General features: G+C 42.5%; 1 long non-coding RNA gene across 2 annotated transcripts in view; it reads right to left on the bottom strand.

Moving 5' to 3' along the window:
- The window catches only part of LOC135238245 (uncharacterized), a 31,504-nt gene extending 19,375 nt beyond the window's left edge, over window positions 1–12,129 (bottom strand). The window contains exons 1-2 of one of the 2 annotated variants that reach the window (XR_010325064.1): window positions 11,747–12,103; window positions 10,120–10,439 (exon numbers count right to left, since the gene is read on the bottom strand). This is a non-coding gene — a long non-coding RNA (uncharacterized LOC135238245). Of the gene's footprint in view, window positions 1–10,119; window positions 10,440–11,746 lie in introns of both variants that reach the window. The other variant, XR_010325063.1, reaches the window with a different exon arrangement.
- Window positions 12,130–13,533: the final 1,404 nt, after the last annotated feature.

The raw sequence follows: 13,533 nt of genomic DNA, 5'->3' as shown, positions 1-13,533 counted from the left end.
CTCAGGGAGAGCTGCTCTCTCAAAGCGAATGAACAGCGTGAGGAACAGGCAGGGTGAGGGTCTCCTCTAACATCAACCTCTCTCTCAGGGAGAGCTGCTCTCTCAAAGCCAAAGAACAGCACGAGGAACAGGCAGAGAGAGGGTCTCCTCTAACATCACTCTCTTATTCAGGGAGAGCTGCTCTCTCAAAGCCAAAGAACAGCATGAGGAACAGGCAGGGAGAGGGTCTCACTCAAACATCACTCTCTTACTCAGGGAGAGCAGCTCGCTCAAAGCAAATGAACAGCGTGACTCACAACCTGACTGTGCGTACTGCTCACTGGCTCCTGCGCATGTGACCCCACTGCTGTTATACTCTGTTCACTGTGCGGCGCCTCTTCAGGTCTTATTTGTTATTTTATGCACCCATGTTTTCACTTCTCCTTGAATTTCACCCTACGCACCCGCTACCTTATCAGAATCAGGTCACGTACTTTATTTGAAATGCTCGCCAAAATAATTCTGGTAAATTGCAGGCAATTTTAAAAGGAAGCGCCTATTTTCGCTAATATTCCGAGCGTGATTATTCTTTCAAAGGAACGTACGCTCTGGTTCGTAACATTTCTCCTGAATGTTACAGGTCCTTTCAATTTTTAATAGCTTTTTAAAACATATTTTTGTATACAATGGACATAACATTTTTTTTTAAAAGGGTGCAGACGTGGTATTTTCCATCATACCAAACTATTCACCAGTGTGTAACCCTGAAACAATCCATCTGGTAACATGAATCACATCAGTGAGTACGGTCATATTGAGTTGCATAATGACCTGTTAAAATTAAGCATTCGACTACATTTTTGTGATTTTGTGGAAGTTCTCTGTTCTTGATCAAATGGCACTACCTTAGAATGCACTTACACCTGTCCAATGACATAAGACCAGAGTTTTCAGGGAACTGCATTGACTAAAATGTATTTCACGGGTTTCTGGGGGGCGCCTGGGGCAAGAAGGACCCCCAGGGTCTCTGATCGAATACGGACCATGCCAGGGGCCGGTAGCTCCACAGGGGGATGCAAAATTGCCACCTACGTCGCCCAGGATATGGGAGGGTTCACTGGGCTGGGGGGCCCATATTTCATCGACCTCCAGTGACCACCGCTGCTAGGTCAGGCACCCACAGAATACAAGACGCGTATAAGACACGTATAAGATATACTGGAGCCCTGCGGGGCAATTTGCCCTCTGCACTTAACCCATCCCAGCTACCTAGGAGCACTGGGCAGCCAAGGCAAAGCAGTATTGAGGCCAGTGCCTTGGTCAAGGGCATATCTTCTAAAAAAAAATAAAATAAAATACATTACTCTATTTGACAGCTTTCATATCAAGGCCAAGGGCAATGGAATGTGCCTGAGCTGACACGCATGTTGTTTGGTGCAGGAGGAAACCAGACTACTCAGACAAAGCCCATGCAAACACGGGATAGAACATGCAAACTCCATGTTCTCTTCTTCAGACTCCATACACTCCATTCTTCAGACTCCACCCCATTAGCTGCGGTCTGCGGAGGAGGACTGCGGACGTCTACGCTCTCGCGGATCGGCAGGGGGTTTGCGCATGACTGGGGCTGCGGTTGCAGATAAATGGGCATTCCAAACTAGCGTGGGAGTTTGACAAGTTTAGCCCCACGTTGAAAAATAAAAAGTCCTCCATTTTTCTAAAAATTTTTTTATTTGATTTCAGGGGATTGCTTTAATGGATTGCTTGGCCCGTTGAGCAGCAGTGGAGGTGCACTTGTTTCGCCCCACTGGCTGTCACCTCACGTACCCTCAGCCGCACTGGTGGAGTCGCCGTCGCACCCCCCTCCCACCCACGCGCAAAAATCCATGTTCCTTTGTCCACATCACGCAACCCTCTCCAGAAAGGGGTCCTGACCCAAACCCCACCCGTGACCGCGCGCGTGCGTCCGTCCGTCGCATCAGGCGACCTCTTCTAAAGATGGAAAGAGAGGAGATGCGCAAATTAGCGCGTAAAGAAAAAGAAAAAGAAAGGCCTTCGAGGTCGTGGTGATGAGCGAGGCGGCTAATGGCGGCGGCGCGGCGGTAATTAAGCGGTCAGCCGAGGCAATCAGAGCGATTACTCAGGGCCTGGGGACCGGGGCCGCACATAAACCTGCCCCCGAAGCACGTATACCACACGCACACACACACACACACTGCCACACACTAATTCCGGCAGGGCTTTTACACACAACGCTCTCTCCTCGGGCCCGGGAACGTAGCCACTAACGGAGGAGACGCTCCCGCCGCCGCTAACCCGACCGAGCTCACGGGCACACCTGTCAAAACAGCGGGTGAAACAGTAAACGCCAACGCGGGGGCGCTCGGAAGCTCTGGGGGCCACTTCACCGTTATCTGCAGTGTCCTCATCATCATCCCACATATACGCCGTGTGTGTGTATATAAACACCCACGCACACAAGCGCCGTGTGTGTATATGTAAACACCCACGCACGCAAGCACCGTGTGTGTATATGTAAACACCCACACACACAAGCACCGTGTGTGTATACGTAAACACCCACGCACGCAAGCACCGTGTGTGTATATGTAAACACCCACGCACGCAAGCACAGCCGCACAAAATGCTAATCATGCCCGCAATGGAAGAGATAAAAAAAATAACAATAATAATTTGCACATGGCTTTTGCTCGCAAGAACGTTTCTTGCCGGGTGACAAGATTATAAAAGATCTACAGTAGCTATGGTGACCACGCACAAAGATCTGCATAAACGCTGGACCTTGAACTCCTCACAGGACTCGCGTGCTTCATTAACGGTGATTAAAAAGCTGACACGGAGCACATTAAATATTCGCCTTTGTTTCTGAATGACGTTGGCTGCTCATTCACAAAGGCCTGCTGCTTACCCTTACATTGTGCTCCCTTTGTGTCCTGCATATACCACCATGACCGGCATATTATTTCTGGCGTCAAACCCCCTGTCCAAGGCAAAAGTGGACTGACCCCCAGGCTGTGTGTGGTATCAGGGAGTAAAGCCAGACAGGTGTGTGTGTGGTATCAGGGTCTAAAACCAGACAGGAGTATGTGTGTGGTATCAGGGTCTAAAACCAGGCAGGTGTGTGTGTGTGGTATCAGGGTCTAAAACCAGGCTGGTGTGTGTGTGTGTGTGTGTGTGTGTGTGTGGTATCAGGGTCTAAAACCAGGCAGGCGTGTGTGTGTGTGTGGTATCAGGGTCTAAAACCAGGCCCATAGTGTTTGCTTAGGGAGGTGACCAATGACCGTAATATTATTTGTGAAACCCTCATTTTCAGAAAGCAAGACAGCTGGAGGTTCAATATGAAACAGCCAGGGGTGTTTCCTGTGCGTCATGTCAAAAAATGAGTTTGATTCAAGAAGAAAAATCCAGCTGAGCAACAATGACATCTGAACCAAACATTGGATTACTTTGGTCTATATTTAAAGCGAAGGACATCTATGTGGTAATTTGTAACGCGACCCTTACTTACAGAACACCATCCCCGCTTGAAAATTTGACAACCAAATGGTCCAATACCAACCAGAGCATTTATACAATTAGCACAGAATGAATTCTCCTAATGCATTTGCACAGAATGAATGGGAGGTGGCTTTACCCAGGCTGAGAGCAAAGAATGACATTTCAGACAAGGCTTTTTGCGCTGGTTAAACGTATTTTTTTTTACAGTGGAGATTTTGACACTGATTTTTAATCTTTTCTATCTGATGTTCTGTTTCTCTGTCAATCAGATTCAGTTGAGCTCTTGTACAAACAGCTTTTTCCCCATTGCGAAGCATTCACTTTGACAACACTTTCAATTTCAATAGCTACCTGGACATTTACTTTTTTGCACTGCAGCAAATTGTGAAGCACATTGCGACACTTACACAATTGCTTTTATCCTTGAAAAACCAGCCACCCAAAACAGGCTTTTCCAATGTGGCTATTTGATTTTAAAAGTGGTCCGATGAAATTTGAATGAGATCCGCATGTCTAGTCAATGATGACACTTAATCATTTGTATCTGAAAATGCTTGATTTTACATAATGGCCAAGGAGTTTGTTGTGCAATACAGCTATTTAGATTTGTCTTAAAGGCGCAGTACGTAAATTTGGAGAAACAAGTAAGAGAGCTATGCTTTGAAAAGAAAAATGTTCCACCACCTCCCACCCCCTCCCCTCAGCTCTCTCTCCAGCGCCCCTCCCTCCAAACATCGAAGTGCTGGAGAGAGAGAACATAAAGAGCGCTGAAAAGTAGGAAGAGGAGTGCAGCGCATCGAGCCTCCTTCACAGGTAGAAAAACAAACACATAACGTCTTCACAATGAACGTTAACATTGAACATAGCTATAGTTCTTATTTACAGCTATGGGCTATAGCAAGCATGACATTAATGGCAAAAATGATCGAGTTTTATGCAGCATTGGTGAGCTAAATCCCACTGCCCGCCATAACAGTGTTGCAGGTTGCTTCTAAACCTGACAGAATGAGTAGAATACCACATTCCATAGGGTCCAGTGTTAAAGGAGCTCATAGACTAACTCAGCTGTCCATATACAATGATCAAATGGAAAATAAAAGAAAAAAATATCTGAAACACAAAAATGGAAAAGGAGCATTGAACTGTTCTCGGACAGTACAACCCCAGCATACAAACCCATCAAATTCACCTGCATAACAGAACAATATATCTGACAAAATAGTTGTCCACCTTTTCTTTATTTCCCTTTTTAATACATATTTATCTTTAAGTGTGCTTGTCTCAAAGCCAATAGGTTCCTATTTCATATATCCTCCGTGCACCTCACAGTGTATACATATAGCATTCAGCAGATGCTCTTATTCCAGGCAAACACAGGTGCAAAGTTCAGGGGTCAAAGTGCAGAATTCCCCTAGAGGAGAAGAGTATAGACCCAAGAGAGACAGCACGTGCAAGAAGTAACAACTTTACAATGTCCCAATGGGATTAAAATAATTTATACATACATGAATAAACCCACCCCCCAATGAATGTTAAACTGCATGATCTAGATGACAATAAGGAACCACAGGCTCTGAAAACAGAAAAGGGACCCTTTTTTGAGTGACAGATCTTGGCACTGTGCTTCATGAATACACCGATGACAGAAAGCTTTGTACCGTCGTTTCTGATGTAATTATTGCACTTAATTAGCCCATTTGCGGTGATGTGTTTAACAGCTCGGAATAGCCACGATTAAAGTATTTTAATTGCCTAAAGTCAGTGGAATCTGCTCCATCAATTAACCTCCCCAGCGTCTCCCATGGTGACCGTGTTAAATGCTCCCCCCAAACCCCTGTGATTGGGCGAGAGCTTTTATTCACACAAATGATACTCATGTTACTTCTGTAGATGGGGCTTGGCTGTTTGTTTCAAGCCCGTGGAGCGTTTCGCTATTTTAAAAGCATGCCCACCCTTTAAATATTTACACCCAATTATTTTGTGTGAGTCGAACCCTGACTGAAGACTTGACTGGCTTTAAGCATACGGTGATCAATATATCTATACCCAGCACACGAGTTCAGAGTTTCTGGACCTTGAACAGAACATCCATCTTTTCAGTAGACAGGGCAACTGTTTTTAAAAGTGCAAGCCTGCTTTTTGAAAACAAATTATCCGTATGATTAATTATCTTTCCTTTACACTATCTGATTGTATTAATCATTATGTTGGCTGGTCAATATGACAAGAAAACAAAAAATCCACAACAAGAATGTAACTTAATTAGTTGTTTATATGAAGAATCAAAGAGTAGACTTTCCTATCAAAACATTCTGAAAAAATTCTGGAAAAAAGCACAAGCAATTCTGAGAGGCACATCAAACTTAATTTTACTAGGACGTCATACTGACATTAAAATCTCTTTTGCAATTAGTTGCCTGATTATTTAAACATTATGAAAACAGAATTAACTTAGCTAACCATAAACAAATTGATGAACTGTTTTTTAGTCCCAATATGAATTGGCATTAACCTTCCTCCTGTGTTCCGGTCAAATCTGACCGATTTATAACTTTCCTAAATCATAAATATTATGTTTTTCATCTGATTGCCTCAAGACCTTATGTTTTCCTCCACACTAGGCATTTGAACATACAAAATTGCTGATCACCACTTTCATTGAATTTTGAGAGGTTTAGTCAACCTTGTTACACCTGTGGTGTACCGGGTCTAAAATGACCGCCATAGGAAATTAATGGGTAAAACTATACTATGTTCATCCAGAAGATGAAAAACATCCCCATACACACACCCACTCACCCACACATCCACAACCACAACCCCCTCACCCCCCACCCATCTGCCTCCCACCCTTCAGGTTGTCCTACAAGCGATACAAAAACTCTTTGCATTTGAATGGATCTCCATGGGAATTGGGGGGTGGGACTAGATTCAGCTGTAAATTATGCTGATACAGTATGGAACACATTTGTTGGCTAAATGGCTTTAAGTCATCAAGAGTCCAAGGTATCAAATGAGCCTCAAACCACCATGCTGCTGCCAGATATGCAGTAGATACTACAAGCATTGTTTCTCCTGAATATTTTTTCCATTGAGTTCAACAGGAAAATTAATCAGGAGAAACAATGCTTGTAGTATCTACTGCATATCTGGCAGCAGCACGGTGGTTTGAGGCTCATTTGATGTCTTGGACCTTTGACGACTTAAAGCCATTTAGCCAAAAAATGCGTTCCGTACTGTACCAGCATAATTTACAGCTGAATCTAGTCCCACCCTCCAATTCCCATAGAGATCCATTCAAATGCAGAGAGATTTTTTATTGCTTGTAGGACAACCTGAAAATAAAATGTCCAGACTCTGATGTTGATAGGTCACAGACATCAGGAAGTCATGGCAGGCAAATGATATGCAACCAAATACAAAACATGACTCTTTTATTTGACATTATGTTAATTTGTCTACTGTATAAGTGAATTTCCCTGTTTCTAGCTTTTCCCCTAACAGTTCACTGCAGCAAAAGTAAATGAGCAAATGGTGGTGCAGGAGGTCTCAGGAGTAAAATTCTTGATAATTTTCTGACCAATGATTTGTTGTTAAGACCATTAAAAGCTTAATTTTTTGCCATTTTGGGCTTGGCCCATTTTTTTTGCCCAGGAGTGTACAATTTCAGTGTCTGTTCTTTGTATATTCACTACAGTTACTCATGTTAACCACTAGTTGAAGACATTGTTTCACAGCTTAAAAAGGTGTTAAACAAATTTTGGTGATGATTTATAGTTTTTGTGTTATTATAAAAGCTGTTAAAACAGACCGCCCAAATTTGGCCGCGAACACTAAAATAAGGGGGGGGGGGGGGCAACGAACACTGGAGGAAGGCTAACTAATGTAATTAGTTACAGATGGGCTTTTCAGTAGTTAGTAGTTAACAATTGTATTAGTTAATGCCAATTCATTTGACCTTATTGTAAAGAGTTACTCAAAAGAGTAAAACACACACAGATACTACAAAAAACAACAGACATCATACAAAAACACGAGAAATCAAAGATAGCATTTAAAAGTTGGAAACTATTCAACACATCCCATAACCAGTATGTTCTGGATGATGCATGCATGCCTGGATGTTATGACATCTGCCTATGGCTGGTATCACTGAGAAAATTCCATCTATATCCAACAAAACTGAAGTGTGCCGAGAGGAAATCATGAGGGAAAAGGGGTGCGAGTGTTGCAGACAGGAGGTAAAATGGCTTGCAAATGCACTGTTCAGATTTCACTTTAAACTTTTGGAAATGGGCCACCTTTCTACTTTTGTAATTGGCATACTAAATGTGCGAATCACTTACTTGTACAGTCGGTTTCACATGGTGTGTGCTAAATTTGCTAATCACCTTCCCGAACAGTCAGTTTCATATAATGTGCGCGAAATGTGATAATTACCTTTGTGTGCCGTGGGTTTCACATAAGGTGTGCTGAACGTGCTAATGACCTTTGTGTAGTCAGTTTCACATAACGTGTGCTGAACGTGCTAATGACCTTCATGTAAAGTCACACAGTAAAATGTTCTGCGATAAATTGACTCTTACAGAATATATATGTACATTTTACCAACTGTTTTTATGTACGCTAAATGTGCTAATCATCTTGCTGTACACGTAACTTACACTTAGTGAGCTAATCACCTTCCTGTGCACATAGCAAGCGCTACATGTACTAATCACCATCCTATGCACAGAGCATGCGCTACATGTACTAATCACCTTCATGGGTACATAGCATGTGCTATGTATACTAATCACCTTCATGTGCGCATAAAATGCGCTAAATGTACTAATCACCTTCTTGGGTACATAGTATGTGCTAAATGTACTAATCACCTTCTTGGGTACATAGCATGTGCTAAATGTACTAATCACCTTCTTGGGTACACAGCATGTGCTAAGTGTACTAATCACCTTCTTGGGTACATAGGATGTGCTAAATGTACTAATCACCTTCTTGGGTACACAGCATGTGCTAAGTGTACTAATCACCTTCTTGGGTACATAGCATGTGCTAAATGTACTAATCACCTTCTTGGGTACACAGCATGTGCTAAGTGTACTAATGACCTTCTTGGGTACATAGCATACGCTAAATTTACTAATCACCTTCTTGGGTACACAGCATGTGCTAAGTGTACTAATCACCTTCTTGGGTACATAGGATGTGCTAAATGTACTAATCACCTTCTTGGGTACACAGCATGTGCTAAGTGTACTAATCACCTTCTTGGGTACATAGCATGTGCTAAATGTACTAATCACCTTCTTGGGTACACAGCATGTGCTAAATGTACTAATCACCACCCTGTGCACATAGCATGCACTAAATGTACTAATCACCATCATGTGCACAGCTGCAGTTCAGGGCATTCATTCGTGAGGCTGGAATGAAAACTGGCTCGACATTTTTCATCCCCGACTGTCATAATTGCATATGAACTATTAAATTAACAGTGACTTGATTTTAATTTACACTTAGTCTATATTTACCGCAGCATTTTATACAGCTCTGATCTTGCTCTATAGGATATGGACTGAATGTCTATAAATTATTTCGTATAAATGATCCCAGGAAAAAATAAATAATTATTCAGAAAAATGATTACTTGCTGAACGCGATCTTGAGGTTCATTGCTGTAGAGTCTGTCATGCCCTATTCCTTCATGGGGAATGCAGTAGTGAAGTCACGCCGACGGTTCTTCAACAGCAAAGTGAAACTAGTCACACTTTCTCCGACGGTTTGTTAAACGAGCAAACCGACGCGACGACGAGCGGCAACGAATCGTCGTGGGAACCGGAGAACCCGAGGAAGCGGCTCGCGGAACGAAGGCCGGGCGTTGAGTAGAAGGGAAATGAAACATTTGCCTGAACCGCTGAGCCTCATTCGGCGGCGCAGATTCAACGGCTCAATCTGCTTCGCTCCAGCGACGCTCTGACAGAGTTGCCCTCGGTAACTAACCCAATCAAGCAGCGCGTGTCCCTTTCATAAACCCAGCCTGCGGGAACGGGTCTGCCCCGGCGTGACGTTTCCATCTGAATCACAGGCCCAAGGACGTTTAGAAATCAGCGCCATTAACGGCGGCACACGCCACACATCACCGGCCGTCTGGTGTACCCGCTACGCTGAAGGTATGGGGCAGAGGTCGCTGCGGCCGCGACCCGGCTAACAGCTTTATTAGCTTTGAAGTGAAGCGGAGTATCTGTAAGTAGCCCAGCCCAGGAGCGTACGTACGGGTTGAACGTTCAGCCTGACACTTGACATATTAAATCTCCTTGGAAAAATTCACAAAAATAAAAGCGAAAAAGGAAGCAAATTCTTGATCTAATCTTCACCTGCTGCCCAGCTTCATGTAGCTTGCTAGGAACAAGGCTAACTAATTCTGCTCATAATTCGATCTTTTTAAAAATCTAAACCATTGGTGGGCTAAATTTCTTTTTTCAAATATTTATTTTTTTTTTTAATTGAATTTATGTTTAATCTCCAATCTACTTTGTTCATTCCCCCATTTTATAAACAAACCATAACCATCCAGTAGCCCTTCCAGGATGTATGAGTGGGTGAGGTTGGTATACTCACCTGTGCCATTCAAACCCTGAAAAGCCAGATGGCAATGCTATTCACACTGCATTAGCTGGACCTGCAGCTGAATTCAGGACACAGATCTCATTACCCACAATGCCAATGTGCATATTATGATTTGGCAAGCATCATCTTGCGGTAGGCCATCGAAGAGTCTTGAAATTAGACATCTTTATGTGAAATAATATGGAAATGTATCCCTGCTAGAACTAAATAGCTCCCAGTTCCCAGTTGGTGATTTCATCTCCATGTTGCGTGAGAGTGAAAGGTAGGTGTTTCAGGCTTTTTATGCCTGTCTGAGAGCATGTTTTTTGTGCCTAAAAGAGAATGAAAAGCAGTTTTCAGTTTGACATATGCTTCCCTTTGCTTTTCTTCTGCAAAGGCCTGCAGTAATCACAACGCAAACATAAACGAGGAAAAGGCAAGACCAATGCGGCTTTTTTTGCATTCATTTTCACAGGGGTAACTCATCATCCTTGTCACAAATGAACTGAAAACGGAATCCTGGCGCACACTCTAATTGGTTTTTTATTTTATTTTTCCTCACTTAGTGCCATTCCCTGTCACTGTACCATAAGTAACGTGTTAACATTCATAAGGCTGAAACACAATGTATCAATCAGCACCGCAGGAGAGACGGACGTGCACTTTATGGGGTGCGCTGCTTTCCAAATAACGCAATTAAATTCTACTGTCAGATTCTGTTTTTGTAAGTGTGAAATTCTGAATGCATTTGTCAAGAAGGGGGTGGTGTGACCTTTCATTTTTCCAGTTTACAGTAATCTTCAATCATGTACATTTGCAATTTGGAGTGGTGGGGGGGTGACTTCTTTGAAATAAACTTCCAGATATTCTTAAAAGTTTAAATATAAATAAATAAATGAATAAATAATAAAATAGAATAGAATAAAATAAAAATAATAAAAACAATTAAACAGTTGAATTCAGTCAGAACATTTACATTCAAAAGGTAGCCAGTTTCTTACCCAGGGTCCTGAATTGGCCCGGGAAAAGAGTTCAGCTTTAATGTGCGCTGTAACTCATTCCAGGCATGAGGAGCACTATATCTAAATGCAGTTTTACTCAGTTCAGAGTAGACCCGTGGCACCTGGAGAATCAACCTGTCCTGAGAACGAGTCTGATAGGCTCCAACTCTCCATTCAATAAGAGATAAAATATAAGGAGGTAGTTTTTGGAGAACCGCTTTACATAAAAACAGGAATCAATGTTGATCTCTTCTCTGAGACAGGGAGGGCCAGCCCACCTTCTGATACAGAACACTATAATGTTTCTCTATCTTTTTGCTACAATCGCTCACAGATATTATAAAGGGAGGAGTCAATCAGCACAATTAAAGAATATTAATCCCTGGGTTTCTTACAACAACAAAAACATTCAACAAATAACATCAGTATTATTCACATCCATGACATGCAAATGTTCCACCTTTTTTATAATTTGAGATTACCCAGTAAGGGAGTCCTTTAACAAAGTCCCAAATGTATATATATATGCCACACAAAAACTCCAAAGTAAAAATGGAAATATATGCAATCCAAATTCACAAACCAAAAAAAAAAAAGGCTCAGCAAAACAAAAACAGCCAATAAAAAAAGTTTCTCACCCAAGTCTCTGCCATTAGTAGGGTCCCACGATGAGCGTCAAACAAACACAGAAAACAGGCCCATTGAATCAAACAATCATGTAATCCCAAGAATCCAATAATCCACACAAACAAAAGTTCTTCAACCTTTTGTTCACAGATCTTTTCTCAAGACCTTCTGACCGATCTGCTACTTTAGAGACAGAGATAAAACTAGGCCTCTAAGAAACAGCTTCCTAGTTCCGTCAATTGTGCCCTCTCTCTACCTGACCAGCCACGCCCTTCTACTTTCCACTTTTTCCCTCCATTTTCTGAGCTCCTCCCCTTCCCTCCAACCTATCTCCTCAGGGTCCTAGATTGAGCTGCTTTTAAACAAAGGAAAACAGAATTTATACAACATACACAAAAACTCATGGAATCTATCTCCAGTGATGTAACGTAGGGCCAAATAATAGATAGAGTCTAAAGGCTTTAAGGTGGAAGCAGCAGTGTGTTTATATGTTACATCACCAATGTTGCCTCAACAATCCTCCCTCTACTGTCAAATGAGAAACAAGATCTATTTCTGTAAAGGAAACCAATTAGTTTTTAATTCGTTTATCAATATAGGTCTTAAAAGTGAGAGGAAAAGCATAGTTTGGAGGGGAGTAATCAAACAATGGCAACAATATTGGGATAGTGCAAAATACAAAAATACAAAATAAAGTAGGAATAGCAAGAAACAGTGGAACCAATTGAAGAGAGCAAGTAATCATGAGCAGATTAAGAATTGGTCACAGGAACTTGAATAGCACATTCTTTATTATAGGAAAACATCCAACTGGTTATTGTGATCAGTGCCAGGAGTTAGAAACAGTGGAGCATGTCCTGATTGAATGCAGGAAGTATGATCAAGAAAGAAGGGTAATGTTTACAGGATTACAGATACTAGGGGTGGAGGCAAGGTTTACAGATCTGCTTGAATGTGGGGACCAGGTGGAGGGAAAGAAGGAGATATTGTTTTTTGAGGACATCTGGTAAAAGTAAAAGGATATAAGGGAACCAGACAGCAATACATGATTAAATCCAGAAGGAGGCGGTAATGCAACTACAAAGGATGCCAACTGCCATAAAACACCAAAGAAGAAGAAGAATAAGAAGAAGAAGAAGAAGGTCTTAAAAGTTGGGTTTCCATCAATCCAGATACCCAGATACGTATAGTGTGAGACTCTCAATATGGACACCATTGAGTGTGCACAACTGTAGCTCAGTAAAACCTAGGCCAAGGCCTCAAATGTGTGGCTCCTGCTTTTCGATAAAACTCTCAAGTCAAGAATCTCACCACTTTGTGGACTGGTAGGCAACTGAAGCTGAAACTGGGCTTCTCCTAAATGGATCGGACTGGATGGCTTCACAGCAGTTAGGGAAAATGGCCTTGGCCTTCTCCTTACCACTGCTCCCTGTGGCGATGGAGGGTAGGCCTCAACCTGCTGCTTTCCTGCTGCCGCAGCCCTGCTGCTGCACCTCTGCTGCTGGGAGGAGCTCCGCTGCTCTGCTGCTGGGACAGTCGCTGTACTGGGCCCTCACACATGGTGTGAAATCAATGTTTAAAACCAAACCCATGTCAGAACATCATGTCACATCCCTCTTGGCTACGTGTTATTAACTTCTTGTGTACATGCACACAGAGCACAGAAATATCATAACACAAGACACTGTGTGATAAATACAGACGGGTGACAAACTAAAGGAAATCCAACATAAAGTGTCTTAGTAAATTGTTGGGCCACTACGAACTGCCAGAAAAGCTTCAATGGCATACACAGATT

This window comes from Anguilla rostrata, chromosome 13 (genome assembly GCF_018555375.3).
Source record: "Anguilla rostrata isolate EN2019 chromosome 13, ASM1855537v3, whole genome shotgun sequence".
Taxonomy (NCBI): Eukaryota; Metazoa; Chordata; class Actinopteri; order Anguilliformes; family Anguillidae; genus Anguilla; species Anguilla rostrata.
The sequence above is the reverse complement of the archived record's forward strand: the minus strand, read 5'-3'. Positions and strand labels throughout refer to the sequence as shown.